Raw genomic sequence first — 19,078 nt, 5'->3', positions numbered from 1 at the left:
TGGGTTCAGGCTTGACACGTGGGGGGACTCCAGCAGGATTTACTCAGAACTTCGCAGGGATGGTGTAGACCACGGCGCGTTCTCGAACGGCAAAGGACAGTGGTTTTGGGAGGCGCCGGAAGGGAAGGAGGGTCTCTAACCAAAACCTCGGGGCGAGCCGGTGGGCTGCCTCCTTGTCCAGCCTCGGGTGGAGCAGGGTGCCTGAGGAAGGGGGCCCTCTCCTGACCTTCGCCGATCTTAAGGGGCATCTGAAGGACCCTGAGCAGGGAAGGTCACAATAGGGCCCCCTTGTGGCAGGGCCCCGCGCTTGGGTGGAGAGGCCCAAGGAGAGGTGTGGGGAGGAGGAAGGTCCCTTCTGGAGGTTCATTCCCAGCTCCAGGTGTTTGCTGCTGAGCCTCCGCTGAGAGCGCCCAGTCGCTCTGACCCTGAGTTAATGGTCTTGGGTGGTGGAAGGGAACCTCGGATTTCAGCCATGCTCTGTGACTTAGCTTGAGCAAGTATCTGAAACTCTTTAAGCCTCGATTTTCTCCTCCATCGTAATGGGCAGGAAAACTGTCCCAGCCCTTACCTGCTTTCCGAGGGCTTTCTCAGGTGCCTTCAGGGTGTGAAAAAGACACCTGTCCTTGGGTGGTACTTCCAAACCAGCAGCCAGGATGTGGAATTTGGGATACTGGTGGGCACCTCAGATAAGGGTTGGCTGGATCCTGGGGAGAGCCAGTCAGAGACTGTCCAGTCCTCCGTTTCCCTGCCAGGGATGACGGTCACCAAGGCTAGTGGTGTCTAGGGATCGCCTGAAGCTTCTGGAAGGTGACTGCCTCTCCTGTTCAGTGCCCATCGGCTCCCAATCCCTGCCTGGTGCCGTGGTGTAACACTGGCCCAAATGTGGGCTGAGTCAGGGCACCCCCCAGGGTGGTGTAAGGTAGGGGCTCTGTATACACAGAATACAGAATGTGTATTCTGTAACACATGGGCCACAGAATTCCCATCGTCACCTGACCCCTTGAAGACCATCTGGAAATGTCTGCATAGTCATACAGCTGGGGAGGAATAACATGGTAGCTGACACAGGAACTAGAGCTAATTTTTAAAAATGTTTATAAAAATAAGCCTTTTAGGGAGTAGAAGTCATAAGCATATTGGACAAATGAAAACTTCATTAGAAGCGGGACCCCACTGGGCTCATCTTAGGGGCCCTGGATTTGCAAGGGGGTAGCGGGGCCGATAGGCCTGACTTGTGGTGTTTGTGGTTGTGGGGCCAAGGGATGGGGCACTGTCCTCAGGAGGCGGACACACACCGTCTCCCGTGGGGCCCAGCAGGGGATCCCCGGCCTGTTGGTGGTCCGCGACACCGCTATGTTGGCTTTAATGGAACAGAGTGACACAGGTCTGGTGCTTTCCACGCTGTGACCCACAGGCATCCCACCCGGGTGTACGAGGTATGCGAGGGCGGCTTCAGAGCCAGACCGCAGGGTGAGGGAGGCGAATGCGTGGAGCAGCAGAACCCTGTGTGGGTCAGCCGTGGTCACGCTCTAATGCACAGCAGGCTTTCCTCGATGGAAAATCTGAAGATTATTATGAAACCCTTTGCCACTACAAAGTGCCTTTTAAGTGCAAAACAGCAAAATTCTGAGCATCTGGCTTTTAGATATTGTGTCTTCCAGTAAGCACCGGTACCCCACACCCAGCTTCTGCACTTCCCTCTCCTGGGTTCGCCAGCAAAGAACTTACCCCAGGCTTCCTTCCCGGAGCCCATGTCATTCGGGGATGGCTGCTTTTTATTTTTAACCTTGGCATGTGTGATTCTAAGCCAGCTTAGCTGTGAACCTTAGAGATGGGAGCCGTGCCTTTTTTTTTTTTTTTTTTTTTATAGCACATTTGGATTCTGCTAAAATTCTCAGCTGAGTCTTGGTAGGTTTTATTTAACATTAAGCACACTGACAGCTCCACTTCTCTCCTCCACCCCACTTCCCAGGGTCTGAGTTACCCTCCCTCTCAGCCTTTGTATTTCTAGAACGATGAGCCCAGAGGTCTGGCGCAGACTGCTCCACCCTGCCACTTCCCCAGGAGAGCCAGGAGTGTACAGCTCAGGAAAGGGCTGTGTGGTTTGCGTTTCTCTCTGTTGCAGACCCACACCCTCAAGAGTCCGGGGGTTTGGTTGTGGATTGCTGTTTCTAGGTAATACTGCCCCATTCGGGTGCTGTTTTCAGATTTCCCAGAACATTTCTCTGTTTGTGCTTTATTCATTTGCAGAAGTGACAGGGATTCCTGGGATCCTTTAAAACCCATGTTCTCACTTGAGCCCCAAATTCTGTGAGTTTGGACAACAGGTGGTAGGATGCTCTTCTTTTCTGCCTACGGCCCTTCATTTCACAGGTGTGAAAACTGCAGCCCCCTAAATGGAGAGCACCTGAAGGGGGTTGCAAAGCAAATTGGTGAGCCAGAAGTCACTGGCACGCAGTATCCCGCCGAAATCCACATGCTCTCGTGTGTGCGCCCGTGAACGGTTGCTTGGGGTTTCCAGCCAAGAGCTCTGACTCCCGCTCCACACAGCCGGCCACTGTTAAGGCCAGTGCCCACCAGGTAGACATGGCCGAAGAGCCCTGGCAGACTTTTCCAGAGGTGGGCTTCAGCATGGTACAGTAGTAGGGCATGGATCGCATTATAATCTGCCCACGGCCAAGCCCCCGGGGCAACTTCCTGAGTCCCAAGGCCCCACTACAGAGGGACAGTGGGAAAATCCAACTTCAGTCCCAGCCCGAAGGAAAGCCTGCTTTTCTGTGGAGCTGAGCCGAGAGGTGACGCCCGGCGCCTGAAGGTGGGTGATACAGCCAGAGAGACTGGGAGGCAGACTCTGTGCCTGCCTTGTGTGGACCCTGAGCCCCTCTTGGGAACCAGCCCTGTTGGTGCCACCCTCAGAGAGCCAGCCCTAAGAAACCTTAGAGGTTTCTCTGAGTTTCATCCCTTGCGTGTCTGGCCTGGTTCCCCTCTCCCAATTTCCTCCCCACGGTGGCAGCCGAGCTTACAGGATGGCGTTGTCTGGAGGCTTGGACAGGTAGGCAAAGTGACAGCAGGCTGACGAGGGAACCGGGGAGGGAGGGCCTCCAGACGCTGTGGGATCGGGCCACCGTGGTACCCCTGCGTCTCGGCTTCCTCCTAGAGTGGGGCTGGCAGCCACATCGCAGAAGGTGGTTTTGCAGAATGAATGAAACCCCGTGTGGGCAAGTGCCCTGGGAAAGTCCGTGGTGTGTAAAGATCACTATTGCCTGTGGCTACTAGTGCTTCCCTACCGATGCTTCGGGATCGCCCATAGGACTGTTAAAGCTGGGGGTCTCCAGCCCTGCCGCTGTTACCAGACGGGGCTGAGGGATTGACGAACTGCTGGGAAAGTGGTTCCGTGGTAGACGAGGCAGGGTCCCGAGTCTTAAGTTCCAGTTCCAGCTGTGCTTTCATTTGCTTTTTTTTGAAAAATTTTTTGGTCTTCTGTCTCTCTCCCCAGCCCCGCTGTCCCCCTTGCTTCCTCCCGCGTCGTTAAAATGTCGCTTCCCATTTCTGGGTGTCCATTTGCTCACCTTTAAAACGGAACGGACGTCCTACCTGCTTTACAGTCTCAAACTCGAGCGAGACCGAGCATGCGAAGAGGTTGCTCCCCATCTGAGGTCCCTTGTGGGACGCCCTCGTGGAGCGACGGATGGATGTGAGGCAGAATGACTCTCTTTGGTCAGGAGATACACACAGTGCATTGTCTAGTAGTTTTTCGAGTCTAAGGGGGAGCTGAGTGTCGTCGGAAGTGTTCCGGATTTTGCTAGTTTCCCGGGATGGCCAGGGGGTGAGGGCGGGGTGTCAGGGGGAACGGAACCCTGAAACGCATCAGAACGCCACCACAAGCAAGCTGGGACACAGTCATGGACTCTGGGCCTGGTGACATCATTTTGATAGATGAGCCTGTGTAAGCCTTAGACGTCACATCTCAGGCTACTTGTTCAGCGTCGGTGGTGCTGGGGAGGTGTAAGGCAGAGACGACACAACACGCCTCCCCCAGACGCAACCGTCTAAGTAGGACAGGGAATCCAAAGCCGAGAACATGGTCTGTCACTGCTTCCGGCTCCTCTCGATCAAGAGCTGAGATTCTAATAGCAAAGCCAAACTTGAGGAAGAAATAAGACCAAAGGCAGAAGGCTCCACCGTCTTTTTTTTTTTTTTTTTCAAATTTATTTCACAGAGATCACAAGCAGGCAGAGAGGCAGGCAGAGAGAGAGGAAGGAAAGCAGGCTCCCCGCTGAGCAGAGAGCCCGCTGCGGGGCTAGATCCCAGGACCCCGGGGTCATGACCTGAGCCGAGGGCAGAGGCTTTAACCCACTGAGCCACCCAGGCGCCCCGGCTCCACCGTCTTTAACCAGCTGAGCAACACAGGACAGTGGGCTGCTCGGTGCCCGTCAGGTGTGCGCCCACCCCACACGTGTGCCCTCGCACGCACGATTACAACGTCCGTGCAGACACAGGTTTTTGGAGTTTTCCTGCCTCAGTCCAGGAGGATGTTCTCCATGCGGAGGCGAGGGAATCCTCGAGTCCATCAATCCCCCGTCCTCGTCTGCTCGCGGTCAGCTGGCGGCGGGCCGGAGATGGCACAGTTCACTCCAGCACGGGTCCGCTTGTCAGGCACCGAGGAACATCCAGCGGGGGCAAGCAGGACAGTCACGGCTCAGAGACGTGTTTTGAAGCGCTAGCTTCCCACCCCGCTGGAGTTCCCGGGGACGGTGGGGGGGGCCCGCCTGGGGCAGCCTGTCCACACAGCCTCTGCTGTGTGGTTGTTCCAGGCGGGGAGGCCCTGAAGAGCCTCCGTGCTTTTCAGTGCCACACTATTAAGGCTGTTCTGGATGTGAAAAAACCACTTATTAAAGATTTTAAGAGCACACCCCCCCCATTTTAACATCACTGAAATGAGGGTGTCTGACAGTTGATGGGGTCTTAGACACGGTGAGGTGATGCTTCCGGGTTGGGTGGAAACTGTCTCCCGCAGAAGTGCTGTCTGCCGTGGGGGCCCACTGCCCTCCCCCCACCCCCCACCCCCGCCAAGAGCCTGACGCTAGGTGCCAAATGCCTGGCCCAGGAGGGAGCCCCCAGCTTGCTGTCTGTCTGGCCAGCAGGGGCCTCTTCGGAGGGTCAGGGAGCTGTGCCCATTTTAGATCTGTGTCACCCATGCCATCCCCCCGGAAACGTCCCTCCTGACATGCAAGAACGTGCAGCCCAATTCCCACAAGAGGCTGTGGTGAGCACCCAGATATGCAGAGGCACATCCTGAGAGTCCCTGACGGCCGGTGCCCAACAGGTGCTGCTGCCCGCACGCTTGCTAATGAGCCCGTGCGTCTGCCGCGTGGGCCTGGAGAGCCGCGTTCTTGCCTTTGGTTAGACCTCCGCGAGTCAGCCCTGGATGCCTGCGCGCCCAGTGCGTGGGAGGGGGTGGAAGCACCCGGCTCTCTGTTGATCGGGGTCCCCGGGAGGACTCGGAGTGGAGGCCGTGGAGGGCCCGGCAGCCGGGGTGGGGGGGCGGCGGTGGGGAGACGGGCACGCGGCCAGTGAGTCAGGCTGCAGGGGTCGGAGAGGTCACGGCCAATCGGACTCCGCAGGGTGCCTCTCTCCTCTGGAGCTGACCCTGGGGCAGGCGAAGCCATGTATTTGTCAGGCGCCTACTGTGCGCCAGGCTCCGTGCCAGGCTGCCGGGGGCCAGCCCTTGCTGCCACTTTGTTCTCCTCGTGGGCTGCGGTGTTTGTAGTCCATGGGCGGCTTGACGAGGTGGGTAAAAGCCACTAGTGAGTGGAAGTAACTTAGCATTTCAGACGTAATTGCTGCCTGTCAAGCTGCACAGCTGGGCTGTTGGCCCAGTGCCGCGCTCATGGCGGGGGCTTCTCAGCAAGATGATGGCAGAGGGAGAGGGGCAAGGGGGTGTTAACTGGCATGTTTTTCCAAGGGACCCAGGCCAGGGGTGCTGACGGGGTTATCTGGGGCTCGGGTGACATGTGGTTTCCCAGGTGCAAGCCCGCTGGGAGCGTCTTCCCAAACTTTTTGGCATCAGAGGCTTCCATGCCTATGGCCCTCAGCTCCCACGAGAAAGAAACCTGGGGTGTCTGCTCGGGGTGGAGGCTGGGGACCTCTCCCTGCCGTCTTCCGAGGGGGCAGCGTCTCTCCCCTATTCTCTGAGGGCTGCGTTTTCCAAGCTTCAGACATTCCTGTACCACCTTCACAGTATTTGCCCAGCACTGGCATGGCCTCTACTATTTATATCCTTAATATTTTTATTTAAGTTAGCACATTTATAGGCTGTAATTTTTTTCATAAAGATTTTGGCTTTTTTTTTTTTTCCCCTCAGTGCAGATATTTTGAAAACATATTTTGGAAACATCCAAAGGGATGTCCTGTGAAAATTATTCTCCTCTCCCCCACCCCCGTTTCTGGGCTGCGTGCATGGTTCCTCCCCCCCGAGCCATCACAGGCGCCCACTTCAGCGTGTCCTTCTAGAGACGTGCGTGTGTAAACCCAACACGGGATCGGCAGATAGAGTATGTGTTTTTAAAAAACAACTTGATCTCAAAACCACCCGACGTGGAAAACCGGCCTCACGTGCCATCATTAGGAGGGAATCATCGGAATAGTTTGAAAACAAAACAGTTGTAATCGAAGTCTGGTTTCTCAGGTGGATGGAATGTTCCAAGCCTGGGACCTGCTTCCTCAGGTGGTGGGTAGAATGTTCCAAGTCTGTGGCCTGCCCTGTCTTTGTCTGAAGGTACTAGAGGATACTAGGAGGAGCTCGTTAAATCTCAATTTCTGCTTGAGCCCTTCCTTTCTCCTTCATGTGGGAGAATGGAAGGAGTAGAATCAAAATGTAAAAAATAACAAGTTTTCGCTCTGTGAGAAATAGTCCGTGATACTTCATAAATAATTCATAACTACCCGGTGATGTTTAGTAGGTCTGTGGAGTACTCCGGATTACGGAGATGGCCCTCCAGCCGACGTCCCATCCGGGGAAGTGCTGCTAGAATTTGCAGGAAATCCACCCTAAGTAAATCCTGCCAGGTTTCCAGCTTTCAGATTCCTTTGATGTGTTAATGATTGGAAGAGACAAGCCAAAGGAAAACTCAGAACAGATAAGAGCATTCAAGAAGTATTTTGACTTGCAATATTTACAAGGGAGTCTAGCCTTCAGAAGAACGGGGTTCCCAGAATAAAGAGTATAGCAGATACTAGAATGGGGGTAGGGGGAGATCCCAAACCCTTTCAAGGTTGCCATTGGTTTCTTCACTGTTCCCGAGGGTGTAATAACCGCATTCTCCCCCCCCCCCCCCGATTATTAGATCGACGTAGGCCGTTTCACAAACACCTACAGGCTTCGGTGTTGCAAAAGTCACACATAAAGTTGTTTCCACCAGGGAGTTGGCAGTTTATGGTAATTTATGGGAATGGAGCTTAAGCCTTTCCTTCTTTCTTTTTTTTGAGGCTCATGCGAGACAGGGTATCTTTTTAAATTTTCAGGATGCAAAGTCCCTTTCACTCAGGGATGCATGATGTGAGACTTCAGCCTAGTGGCAGGATAAGGTGACACCTGGGCCTTCTCAGCTCTGTAGTGGGAGCTCTACAGGGGAAAATTGTCCCTGGGACTTACTGTCCCTGGATAGAACCATATCCAGCCGCGGCGATGGTACGGGTATCTATGACAGCAGGGCTCGCGAGCTTGACTTCAGTGGGGCCAGTTGCCGTCAGCACTGATGAAAGGGTGGCTTCCTGCAGACTCAGCCTCCCCCCCCAACACCCCCCACTGGTCTGGGTGCCCACAGCTGGGTGAGGGTGTCCCACATCCTCCTGGACGCTGGCAGAGAGATGCAGCAGGCGGTGCAGCTGGGGCTCTTGGGGGAGCGGTGCTCCTCTGGGGGGATGAGAGGAAGCATCTCATTGGAAGGAGGGAGAAGAGCCAGGAGTCAAAGGGTGTGGGCAAGATGACCTCAAAAGGGGGGGTAAGGAGGCAGAGAGCCCCTGAGTAGGCAGTTCCGGCCATGATTAAAAACTCAGCTCTGGAACCAGAATGAACGGGTTGGGCTCTCACTTCTACCACCTGCCAGGTGTGCCCCCACCGACCAGCAGCGGCTTCTCTGTGCCTCGCTCGGTTCTGTCTGCACATCAGGACGAGTCACGTTGCAGCACCTCGTTAAGCTTGCTGTGAGGACTTTGCACGAGTGCTCAGATTCTGGCATGTGCAAGGTGTCCAACAAGGGCTACCTGTCATTATTAGTCATTGATTTTTTTTTTTCATCCAATCTGTACTGAGCTAGGTGCCGAGGTCCTAGAGACAAATTGGGCATGGGTCCCGCCGCTGGGCTCTTTGCGGTTTGATGTGGTTACAAGATGCTCATGGAAAATCAGATGGTGAGAGATACCATGTGGAGACCCAAGCAGAGCTATAGCAGCACAGAAAGGAGATGAAATCCAACTGGGAGAATTTTGGAAGGCTTCCCGGAGGAGGCAGTATGTTACTTGGGTCTCAGGGGGCAGAGGGGATTTTTCAAAGGGCGTGGCTGAAGTTGGGGGCGGGGCGGTCAAGGGTGTTTCTAAATACACTCATGCCGTGATTTCAGTCCTGCACACATTTACTGACCACCGACTTTGTACCAGGCGCTGTGCCAAGCCCTGAAAAAGCAAAGATGAGATCTCGGATCTCTCCTTTAGAGAGCTGAAGGGCACACCGGTCCAGGAGCGAGACTGGCAGAGGGACTGTGCGCTCACTGTAGGATCACACAGGAGGGGTTCCCACCCAGCCGTGGGTTAGAGAGGCCCAAGGGGGAGCTGATGCCTCAGCTGTAGGGGCTGGGCCTGTGCCGTGCCCTAGATCTGGCTGCTTCTCATCGTGTGGGTTCCAGCTCAGATGTCACCTACTCAGAGACACCTGCGTCGGATGCTGGGTGCGGTGCGAACACACACAGGCAGGACATGCCGAGGGGTTTCGCCGTGGCAAGGCATGAGGTCGGCATCAGGGGAGCCCGCAGTGGCTGCCGCTGGCAGCCTCCAGGAGGCGCTTGCTGTCTTGTGACAAGTGACAGCCCGTGGCTTGACTGGCCAAGGGTCTATCTGTAGGTGTCCTTGAACTAACCAAAGACAGGAAAGCCATGTTCTCCTGTGACTGGGGGGGCTGCAGGGTCACGCCCAGATAGGTGGGACATGGCACAGTCCCTCTTTCTAGAGGTCTTTGAGGCCTTTTTGCCAGTGCAGCATTCTTAAGTAACCTCTTGAGATCCTTTGAAGGTTGAATTACCTTCGGCCCAGCCCAGAAGAGGTCCTTGCCACTCTGGGGGGTGGGGTGGGTGGTGGTGGTGGTGGTGGTGGTGGTGGTGTGTGTGTGTGTGTGTGTCCGTCCGTGTGTGTGTGTCCGTGTATGTGTGTGTCCGTGTCCCAGTCCCAGTTTCTCATTCCAGGCAAGGTAGTGGCCTCGCTGGCCTCGCTGGGTTTAGGGGGCTTGCGTGTGTGGGTCCCTTCAAACAGAACTGAATACCGTAGAGCCTTCCTGCAGGATAATCGGGATCTGAATCTCTCCAACTTCCGCAGAGCTGCCGGAGCATAGGGGGAATGTTCTCTGCCTTGGCAGCCTCTTCGCAGTGTTTCTGCTTTGACGGTTTTAATGAAGATATGAAATCACCTAACAGCTTTCATTCTGCTCAGGCGGGAGGGCTGAAAGTGGAGGCAGCATTTACCAGGATCAATCCCCATTTTCAGAAGTGGTTGGTTAAACTCTCTGCAGTTTATGGCCACTTCTGGCCGAAACCGTGGGGGATCTGAATTATTAATTCTGTGAAAAACGAGTTAAGTCATTGCATAGCTCTGTGGTGGCAAAGTCCCTACCAGAAGTCGCCCGCACCCCCACGCCCCGGTATTTTCTCTAGCACAGACCTCTCCCGTAGCCAGAAATCCTGGAGCACCTTGCTCGGATCGCCGTGTGTCCATCATTTCTCTGGGAGAGAAAAAAGTTGACTTAATTCAATTATTCTCTCTTGCCGAGGAGAAAGAGGGGGATACGGGCATAAACGACTCTGGGAGGTTCTTACGTCAAAGCTGTTTTATAGGCAGTCAAATTTGGACATCATTCCAGTGACAAGTGTGCCAGCAAGGTCATCTCTCAAACATGAACCCCTGAGCACCTCTACCCTATCCGGGTGGCTGACGCCCAGGGAGATGTGAAAAGCATGGAGAGCTTCGAGCGGTGACAGGGGCAGTGACCGAGCTGCCCAGACCTTGCATCTCACGGAGGAGTAGTTTGGAACAATGATGCCGTCACAGATCAGCACCTGCAGGGTCTCTGTAGACACGGCTGTGAACGGGTGAGGTTGGCTGTGGGACAGTGACGCGAAGGGACAATAAGGACAAGGCCCCGGCAGAGAGGGCGCTTGTCCCATTTAGGGGGGACAACTACCAGTTAATCTCAACAGACTTATTGCCAAATCTTCTAGGTTTTTTCCTTTTTTTTCCAGAACAAAGCTTGAAATATGGCATCTTTTTAAAAAAGCGAATCTCAGTTTATGATTGTCTTACTGATTTGCAATTTCTGTAGAGCACGTTGGGGAGCGGAATGTTACCTGTAAGTGTCCTTTCATGACTTCGATAGGCTGGGTCATCGAGACAGACCCTGCTCTTTGCCAGTCCTGCCTTCGGTCTTTGTTCAACGTGGGTACGTCACAGCTGTCCTAAGCCTTGCTTTCTCCTGTGCGTGATGGCGGTGGCAGGTGCTCCTACCTCCCAGGCTGTGGTAGTGACTCACTGTCTTAAGTACGAGTTAGATTTTATCCCTGTTGTGATTCCCCCTTCCTGGATCGTGCTTGGAGGACGTATGACCATCACTAAGCTGATGGGCCTGCCTGGAGGGCAAGAGACACGACGTGGAGTTTTGTCAGGGTGAGGAAAGCTGCAGTCTTCTCGGTTGGGCCCATAGGGAGGAGAAGAATCTAGAACCAGGATGACCTGCGGTTGGAGGAACCTGTGTGGTTCTGGAGCTGGCCCCCAGGGTGGGAGCCCGTAATCCCCAGCGCTCCTTGTCGTCATTCCCACGGGTGCCCTTGGGGTTCCTGGAGGATGTGGGGCTGGTGATGCCATCCCCGCCCCCCAAGACTGCTTGGCCACTGCCCCCAGCGTGAGTGCCATTCCAAACCGCTCCGGGCTCTCCATCCTTCTGCACCCTTCTTTCGGCCTCTATAGCTGGATAGGACAGAGCAGCTCAGCAGTCCATGCTTTAGAGATGACCTTGCTTGCACAGAAGGTGACTGCCTCTCTGCAGACAGAAGTCCACCCTGGAGAGTGGGTCTTGCTAACAAGGAGAGGCTGAGGGATGGGCAAGGAGTGGACATAAAGGTCCACCTAGAAGAATGTTTTTCAGCCTTGGTCAGGAGTTGGTGCCTTCAGAATGACGGGGAAACACTGGGAAGAGGGCTGCAGAGGAGGCTGAGGGGAGAGTGAGCTGCCTGTGAGGGGGACCAGCTGTGTCAGAGATGACACAGTTCCCTTTCAAGCCGCTGGAAGCTTGATGGGAAGGGAGGTCCGTTGGGGTGGCATGGTCAGTACGGAGAGCCTGGATGCTTGAACCATTGGTGGAAGGGCTGGCTTTGTGGTGCCTGGGGGCTAATCCTGTCTGCAAGCCTCCTCAGGCATTGGGTGCTCACGGTTCTGTCTGAAATCTGATGTCACGTTGGGACCTTCAGTCACTTGGGGGCCATCTTCATGATTGACCCTTGGATGTGTCTACAGATATTTCATGGACTTCGCATGACCTCAAAGTCCACTCCTAACTTTAGCTTTAACATATTCACTTAAACATGAAACTTCACGTCACCATCCTATTGCGAATCCCCACTAATCTGGAGTAGAAAATTGTCATAAATGCAGTCCATAGTCCCCAAACAGTGTGGGGCAGTTGCAGCCCATACTCCACATGACACAGGTTCGTTCTTTCTAATGAGGGGAGAGAGGGAAAGAAACCCATTAGAGAGGCATTAACAACATTTTAGCACCTAAGACTCTCTCCATCGTGCAATCGCAAGATTTGAACCAAAAGAAAAAGCAAAGGTCATTATTTTCTAGGGATGTGATTAGATGGCATTTCAAGTTGTGTCCATGGGCCACCTCCATTTTTCTTTCTCAGCCGGTGGTACACATCACCACAGTGTGTGTACACTCGGGGACATGCCGGCCAACCCACTTAGATGCATCTTGCTTTGATGTCGCTGTATCATTTTATACTTGCTTGTCATGGTCCATCAACAGCTTGGGAGGGACTGGCTGACATTACAAAGTCTGGGTGGTTTCAAAAACTGTGATTCCAATTTTAATTGCAAATTGATGGGGCATCATGGGAAAAGCAAATGGAGACGCAAGGAACTGGAGGAAAAGATCCAGCTCTGCTGTATTTTTAGATTTTTCTTTTCCCCCCTGGCTCGGGTTCGTATAATTTTCTCCGGACTCCGGGTTTGGTAAGCTCCAGTGCCATCACTGTACTCTATTACCTGAGGGCTAACCCAAAGTTGCTTTCCAATTCCAATTTCAACGACCTACGTAAAACCTTTATCTGTTGCTCCTTAAAAAAAAACTGTGACTTGGATGAATGTCAAAGGCATTATGCCGAGTGAAAGAAAGGTTATGTACTGTATGATTCCATTTATATGATACTCTCAAACAGACAAAACTACAGTGATAGAGAACAAATCAGTGGTTGCCAGGGTTTAGGGCAGGGGGAGGGTATTATTATAAAGAAGCAGATAAGGGGATTTATTTTGGGGGGTGATGGGGCCGTTCTGTATCCTGATTGTGGTGGCGGTCACATGAATCTATACAGGTGTTGAATTCACAGAGCTGAGCACCAGTCAAAAGTCTATTTCACTGCGTAATACTTTCCAAGATTAAAAAAAATTTATATATATATATATATAAATATATATATATATATACATTGTTAGCGTCTCTGAAAGAAAGGCACTGGGTGCCTCTCCCCCCGCCCCAATATAGGAGTGGCTGTTTTTCCTTGCTGAGGAAGGGCCAGCAAATTCAAGCACTGATGGGCAGGGAGCATGTTTTAAAGTTTGGGACTATGTTTTACTAAAACCATTCAGTTATCCATTTCTTTTCTTTCTTTCTTTCTTTTTTAGCCACATTAAAAAAATATTTTTGATTAAAAAAAAATCCAGGATTGTAGAACTCTGCCGCTGATGGGCATCCTCTGCCCCAAATCCTAATAACCAGAGAGCAGCCCAGCTCCTGTATATCCGGAGTTCACCAGCCTTCTTCCCTTCTCTCCTGATCACAAATTAGAATCAAGTCCTCCCCCATCCCAGGCTCCAGTCCTGAATGATGCTAGGATCTGATGGAAAGGTTGGGAAGTTTCCACTGAGGTCTTGGGACCACCGTGGCCAGCACAGAGGTCTAGCCTGGCTTTCCCCCGAGGTGCTGATGTCAGGACTGTGGGAAGCAGCAGTGGGAAATGCCTCTCGTCATCAGGGGGCCGGCTGGTGGATGGCACATCTGACGGGGGCCGGGGGCCAGTTGGAGGAGATGCAGCCTGGGGAGAAATGGGTCATAAAGCATAGTTGGAGGAAGAATCCACGGGTTCCCCTCATCCAGAAGCATTGGCAGTGTACTGACAGCGTGTCTGACCTGACCACCAGACAGCCTAAGGACTAAGCTAGAGGCACCCCCTTGCTCCCCGCACCTCCACCCCACCGGCCAACACAGCAGGGGCAAACTGCTCTCAAGTGCATCTCTCCAGCCAGAGCGCCCCCAGAGCTGGGGAAGAGCACCGTGGACTGGAGGTGCCCGCAGTTCCCTCTTCTCAGTACTTGGTAGGGAACCATGCTTCCCAGAGCCCCAGAAGCCCCACAAGACTTTACTTCCCAGCCACGGCCGAAGATGCGCACCCAGTCCTGTGCTCACTTGGTGTCGTGGCTCTCGTGGTGTCTGAAGTTTGGACACAGACGATGCGCCCGACAGAGGGCAGCCGCGAAAGCCACCGGGCTCCCCTGCATCCTCCCCCGAACCCCACTTTCTCCTGGGCTCGGTATGAATGGGTTTCCTCGGTGGCGGAGACGCTACTTGGATGGTTGTACCGGAGCTTCCAGGGCTGGAGGCGGAAGCGTGCGCGTTGCCTGCGGGTGGCTGGTGATTGGATCCGCAGAAGCGGCTGCAAGAACTTGAGCCGAACAGCAGGAGAAGGAGGGCGGCCTGGGGAGTGAATGAACGCAGCGACAGGGAGGAGGCGAGGGGTGGTCTGTGCATGCGCCGTGGGGGGGCAGGGGGCTTGCGCATGCCCGGCCCCCGGGGAAGGACCATGTATGTTTCTTGACGTTGCCTGTTTTCCATGGTTGCTGGTCTGTCTGGGCGCTTGTACAGTCCGCGTCCGTAAATCATAGTGACCTAGTTTAAACATCATGATCATACCACACATCAAGGTGTCTGATACCGGTCACCGTCCTCAGCATCCCCATTATTCAAACACCTGGGCTCTTCGGATCATAATTCCTCTCTAAGTCAAGAAGAAAACGCACACACAGATAATAGCCACACGGTGAACTCAGCAGAGTGGGTACATACACACCTGACGTGAGACATTCTCAGGATCTGTTGTTGTTCGGGGAGAAAAGAGCGAGGTGAAAAACACACACTGTGGGAAGCGGAGGGGGGATAACACATCCGAATTTTCTTAGGCGTACGTAAATTTTGAAAGGATACACATGAGAAATGGGGTGGATGGGGATGGGCTGGGAGGGAGAGTGTCACTACACAACTTTTGTGTTTTTTTGAGCAATGTGGGTATATTCTTTGAAAAATTAAGGGGTGCCTGGGTGGCTCAGTGGTTAAGCCTCTGCCTTCAGCTCAGGTCATAATCCCAGGGTCCTGGGATCAAGCCCCACATCGGGCTCTCTGCTCAGCAGGGAGCCTGCTTCCCCCTCTCTCTCTGCCTGCCTCTCTGCCTACTTGTGATCTCTATCCATCAAATAAGTAAATAAAATCTTTAAAAGAAAATTAAAATGGAACTGCACATCGTGGCAAAATAAGGAAACTGAAAAAAGGGTTAAAAATTCCCCCTCCCCCAAATGGTACTTTCCGTTGGAACCACGGTTAGCGTTCTGCTTTCTACCCCTCTAGACAGATCTATATCATTCTGTGCATACACGTATATTATTTTACGTCATTTTTTAACTTGTGATTTTGTTTAACAGTATGACATGGATATCCTCCCCTCCCAATACGCCTGGATCTACTGATCATTTTTAAATGCCTTCAGTTAGACCATTATATATTTCATCACATCTCTTATTGTCATGTAGGTTGTCCCCACATTTTATTATTTAAAAATATTTTCTTAGGGATGCCTGGGTGGCTCAGTTTGTTAAGCTGCTGCCTTCGGCTCAGGTCATGATCCCAGGGTCCTGGGATCGAGTCCCACATCGGGCTCCTTGCTCAGTAGGGAGCCTGCTTCTCTCTCTGGCTCTGTCTGCCGCTCTGCCTACTTGTGTTCTCTCTCTCTCTCTCTCTCTCTCTGACAAATAAATAAAAATATTTTTTAATTTAAAATTTAAATTTTAAAATATTTAAAAAATATTTAAAATATTATTTAAAAACAAAAAATGTCAGCAGCAAGTCTTTTGCCCATTTTCTGATTGTCAGTCTCTTATAGAAGAATTTCTGGGTTTGAGAATAAGCGCACTTAAAAGAGAAAAGTAAAGTTTTTGATAGAAACTGCCAGCCCGTCCCCCACCCTTGTAAGAAGTAGAGGCATCTCTACTCCACTGGCAGAGCTGGAAAGGGCTTTTCCCCTCATAACCTTGTCCGCGCTAATTATCAACAACCGATGTGATCTTTGCCAATCTAACTCGTGAAAATAATCTCCTTTTAATTTGAAAAATTTTTATCGCAACTTAAACATGTCTGCTGCCCGTTTGTACTTATTTTCTGAAAATTTTAGCTATTGTTTTTGCCTCCGGAGATATTTTTCTTTTCTCTTTTTGAAAGAGCTGGTGAGGGGTTCCGGCTGCTCATTCTGGGTTCACTTCATACTTTAGCGTCATCTCATTCCAGATGTGTTTCTGGGCGAATAGAATTTGGCTTCTCTATTTTTCTGCAGTCTGATGATCGTCTTTCAGTAAGAGTGTTTGCATGTTTATGTGTATTCTGATTATCAACCAGTTTGGACTTTTCTCTAGTATTTACTTTGTTACTTTTCCTCACCTACCTCCCCGTCACCCCCCCCCCCCCGACTCTGCTGTTTGATCAGTGGATCTTTCTTTTCTCCCCTCTACTGGAGTGGAAGTCATGCAAACTAGTTCTCTGCTTTTAATGGTTGCCCTTACATCTGACCAAACAAAGCCTTAGCAAAAGTAATTGAGGATCGGGACCCCCCAGCCTCCCTGCCCCCGCCCCAACACTGTCCATGTTATGGTTGCCCCGTGTTTTATTCCACTTGCTTTTGTGATTTTAATGTTTATCGAAATAATGCCTGCATCGTCTAAACCGCTAAATAATATCATAAGACTTAGTACCAAAATTGCATCCCATGGCCTAACTCCCGAAATTCTGATCCCCATGCAGCGGAACAACTAATTTTGCGTCCTCCGGCTTCTCAGACTTCTGTATCCCTCCATATTACCAAATAATATGGTTATATTGCCACGTCTTATAAATCACAGACAGGCTAACTTTGGGGGTTAAAATTGCACCTCTCCGTGGCTCAGGTAAATGAAGAATTTCAGAAGTTATACAGGTGTGCAATGTGTCGGAAGGAATGATAATGTCTACAATATTTGTGGAAACCAGTGGAATGTAGCCCAAGCTGAATACTGAAGCAACTTGGCTTCTTTAGGACATGAAAAAGATGAACTAAGGATTCCACCCCAAAAGTGAGCCAAAGGATGAAACAGACATAAAGAAGGGGTCCCTTGGGAAGATAAAAACAGAAGATGAATCTAGGAAAGCAGTAACAATGATTAAAAAAAAAATAATCCCAAGGACTGATTCTTTGAAAGATCAGTAAAATCAACAAACCTTTTCTAATCAAGAAAAAAGGAAAGCAAGAAAGCTAACATACGCAAATTAGGAATAAGAAAGAGCCTGTAACCACAGATTTTTAAAAAACCCTGAAGTACTTCAGCATCTTCACGATGCTGTGAAAGAGGTAGACTCTAATATTTAGTTCTCATAAAACACTCAGTGTATCTTAGAGGTATTTTCTTAGCATGATCTTGAAAACCGTTTTCAAGCTAATTTTCAGCACAGCGTTTTCCCCAGACTCTCCTCTGCAGGTAAATCGTGGACATGCTGGAGAAAGTATAGGTACGGGAAGAGTTAGACAAGGCAACACAGCTAAAAGCCACAGTCATAGCTGAGAACTGAGGGAAGGTCACCCCCAAGAGCCACAGAGAACGGGCAGCCACAGCCGCTGTTACACGGGACTCTGCTGCTAACTGATCGTTACTAAACCGTCTCCTGTAATGCATCTTCCGTTTCAGATGCGACATTTGATGTTGTCCTTCAGCTTCAAAACCATAGTAACAGCGGAAGTCTGTGTTTACCAAGTTTCACCTTGGTAATTAATACCCTTCTTTAGTTGTTCATTTTTTTCTTCCTTTTTTTTTTCTTTAGTTGTTCATTTTTATTTCTCTCTCACCTATTGGACAAACTCTTAGGAAGAAAAAAAATTTCCTTTTCAGTTAGCGTTTTAATTTGAGCCCTTTGCAAATTCAGAGTCTGCTTTTCTCATGCATGAATGATAATATGGCTGAATTAAAAATTTAAGGACTGCATCTTTTTGAAAACACCTGTGAAGATGAGGTCCTGTTATCTTAGGGTATGTGTGGTTTTTGTGCGTTGTGTGTCTGTATGTGTTTCTGTGTATATGGCAGAGGAGAAGTTTGGCATCAGCTGCATTCATTTTTTTCACCCTCTGCAGACAATTTCATTTTTCCCCTCGCCTGGATGCTTATATAATTTTCCTCTGTTGTTTGAATTAAAACATTTTATCAGGATATGTTCAGGTGTGGCTCCTGACTTTACCTCTCCACTAAATAGCACTTCAGATCAGTAGCACCCACTTACCTATTAGTCCGATTCCCCATTAAATTCTTATTCAGGGGCGCCTGGGTGGCTCGGTGGCTTAAAGCCTCTGCCTTTGGCTCAGGTCATGATCTCGGGGTCCTGGGATCAAGCCCCTCATCAGGCTCTCTGTGCAGCAGGGAGCCTGCTTCCTCCTCTCTCTCTGCCTGCTGCTCTACTTGTGATCTCTGTCTGTCAAATAAGTAAATAAAATCTTAAAAAAAAAAAAGAATTAGAAAAAAAAAACCTTCATCGGTTTTGCAGCGTTACCCTCTTGGGTTCTCACCTCTTCTGGGACTTTCTTCCTTTGCCTCTGACTACGGTTTCTCTTGACCTGTTCTGTTCTCTGACCCGTAGTTTTCATGTAGCACCTGGGGTTCCAGCTCTGGTCTTGGCTTTTCCTTTTCCCATCACTGCTGGCTATTCCGCAGCTGTTACTCCCCTGGTTACTCCCTCTCCGTGGATTCACGTAGATGAAATGTTTTCTTGAGTTGAGAATGCAGCTGGCGATTTTCTGACCTTACTTCTGTTTCTTTCCACAAGTCTACTATTGTGATAACATGTGCTGCCCTTCCTTGTACCACGTTTTTGAACTGCCTTAACCTTCCATGTACCTGGTCATCTTTCCCTCTCTGGGGCTGTGGAGAGGTGACCCATTTCCCTCTTTGCTGTGGCCGAATCGTCTTTTGTCATGTATACGTACACCATCTTCCTTATCCATTCGCCTGTCAGTGGACAGTTGGGTTTTTTCATGTCTTGGCTACTGTGGTCTCATCTTAATTACATCTTGTAAAAAAAAAAAAATTCTTGGAACTCCTGGCATGTGATTTAAGCGCATCCCCAGGTCCCAGTGAGAACACAGACATCTCCTATTTCTGTCATTAGCGGAAGGGACCAGGAGGGTAGAGTGGGGGACGTTGAAGATACAAGAAGGTGTTTTACCTAAAACTAGCATCGTCGCCGTCTTTTGCCTTCT

At 51.0% G+C, this 19,078-nt stretch overlaps 1 protein-coding gene across 1 annotated transcript in view; it reads left to right on the top strand.

Moving 5' to 3' along the window:
- Nucleotides 1–19,078, top strand: part of HS3ST2 (heparan sulfate-glucosamine 3-sulfotransferase 2) — an 85,985-nt gene that overhangs the window by 672 nt on the left and 66,235 nt on the right. The gene's annotated exons all lie outside the window — the stretch shown is intronic.

The sequence above is a fragment of the Neovison vison genome, chromosome 14 (assembly GCF_020171115.1).
Source record: "Neovison vison isolate M4711 chromosome 14, ASM_NN_V1, whole genome shotgun sequence".
Classification (NCBI taxonomy): Eukaryota; Metazoa; Chordata; class Mammalia; order Carnivora; family Mustelidae; genus Neogale; species Neogale vison.
This window is presented reverse-complemented; position numbering and strand designations above follow the sequence as displayed.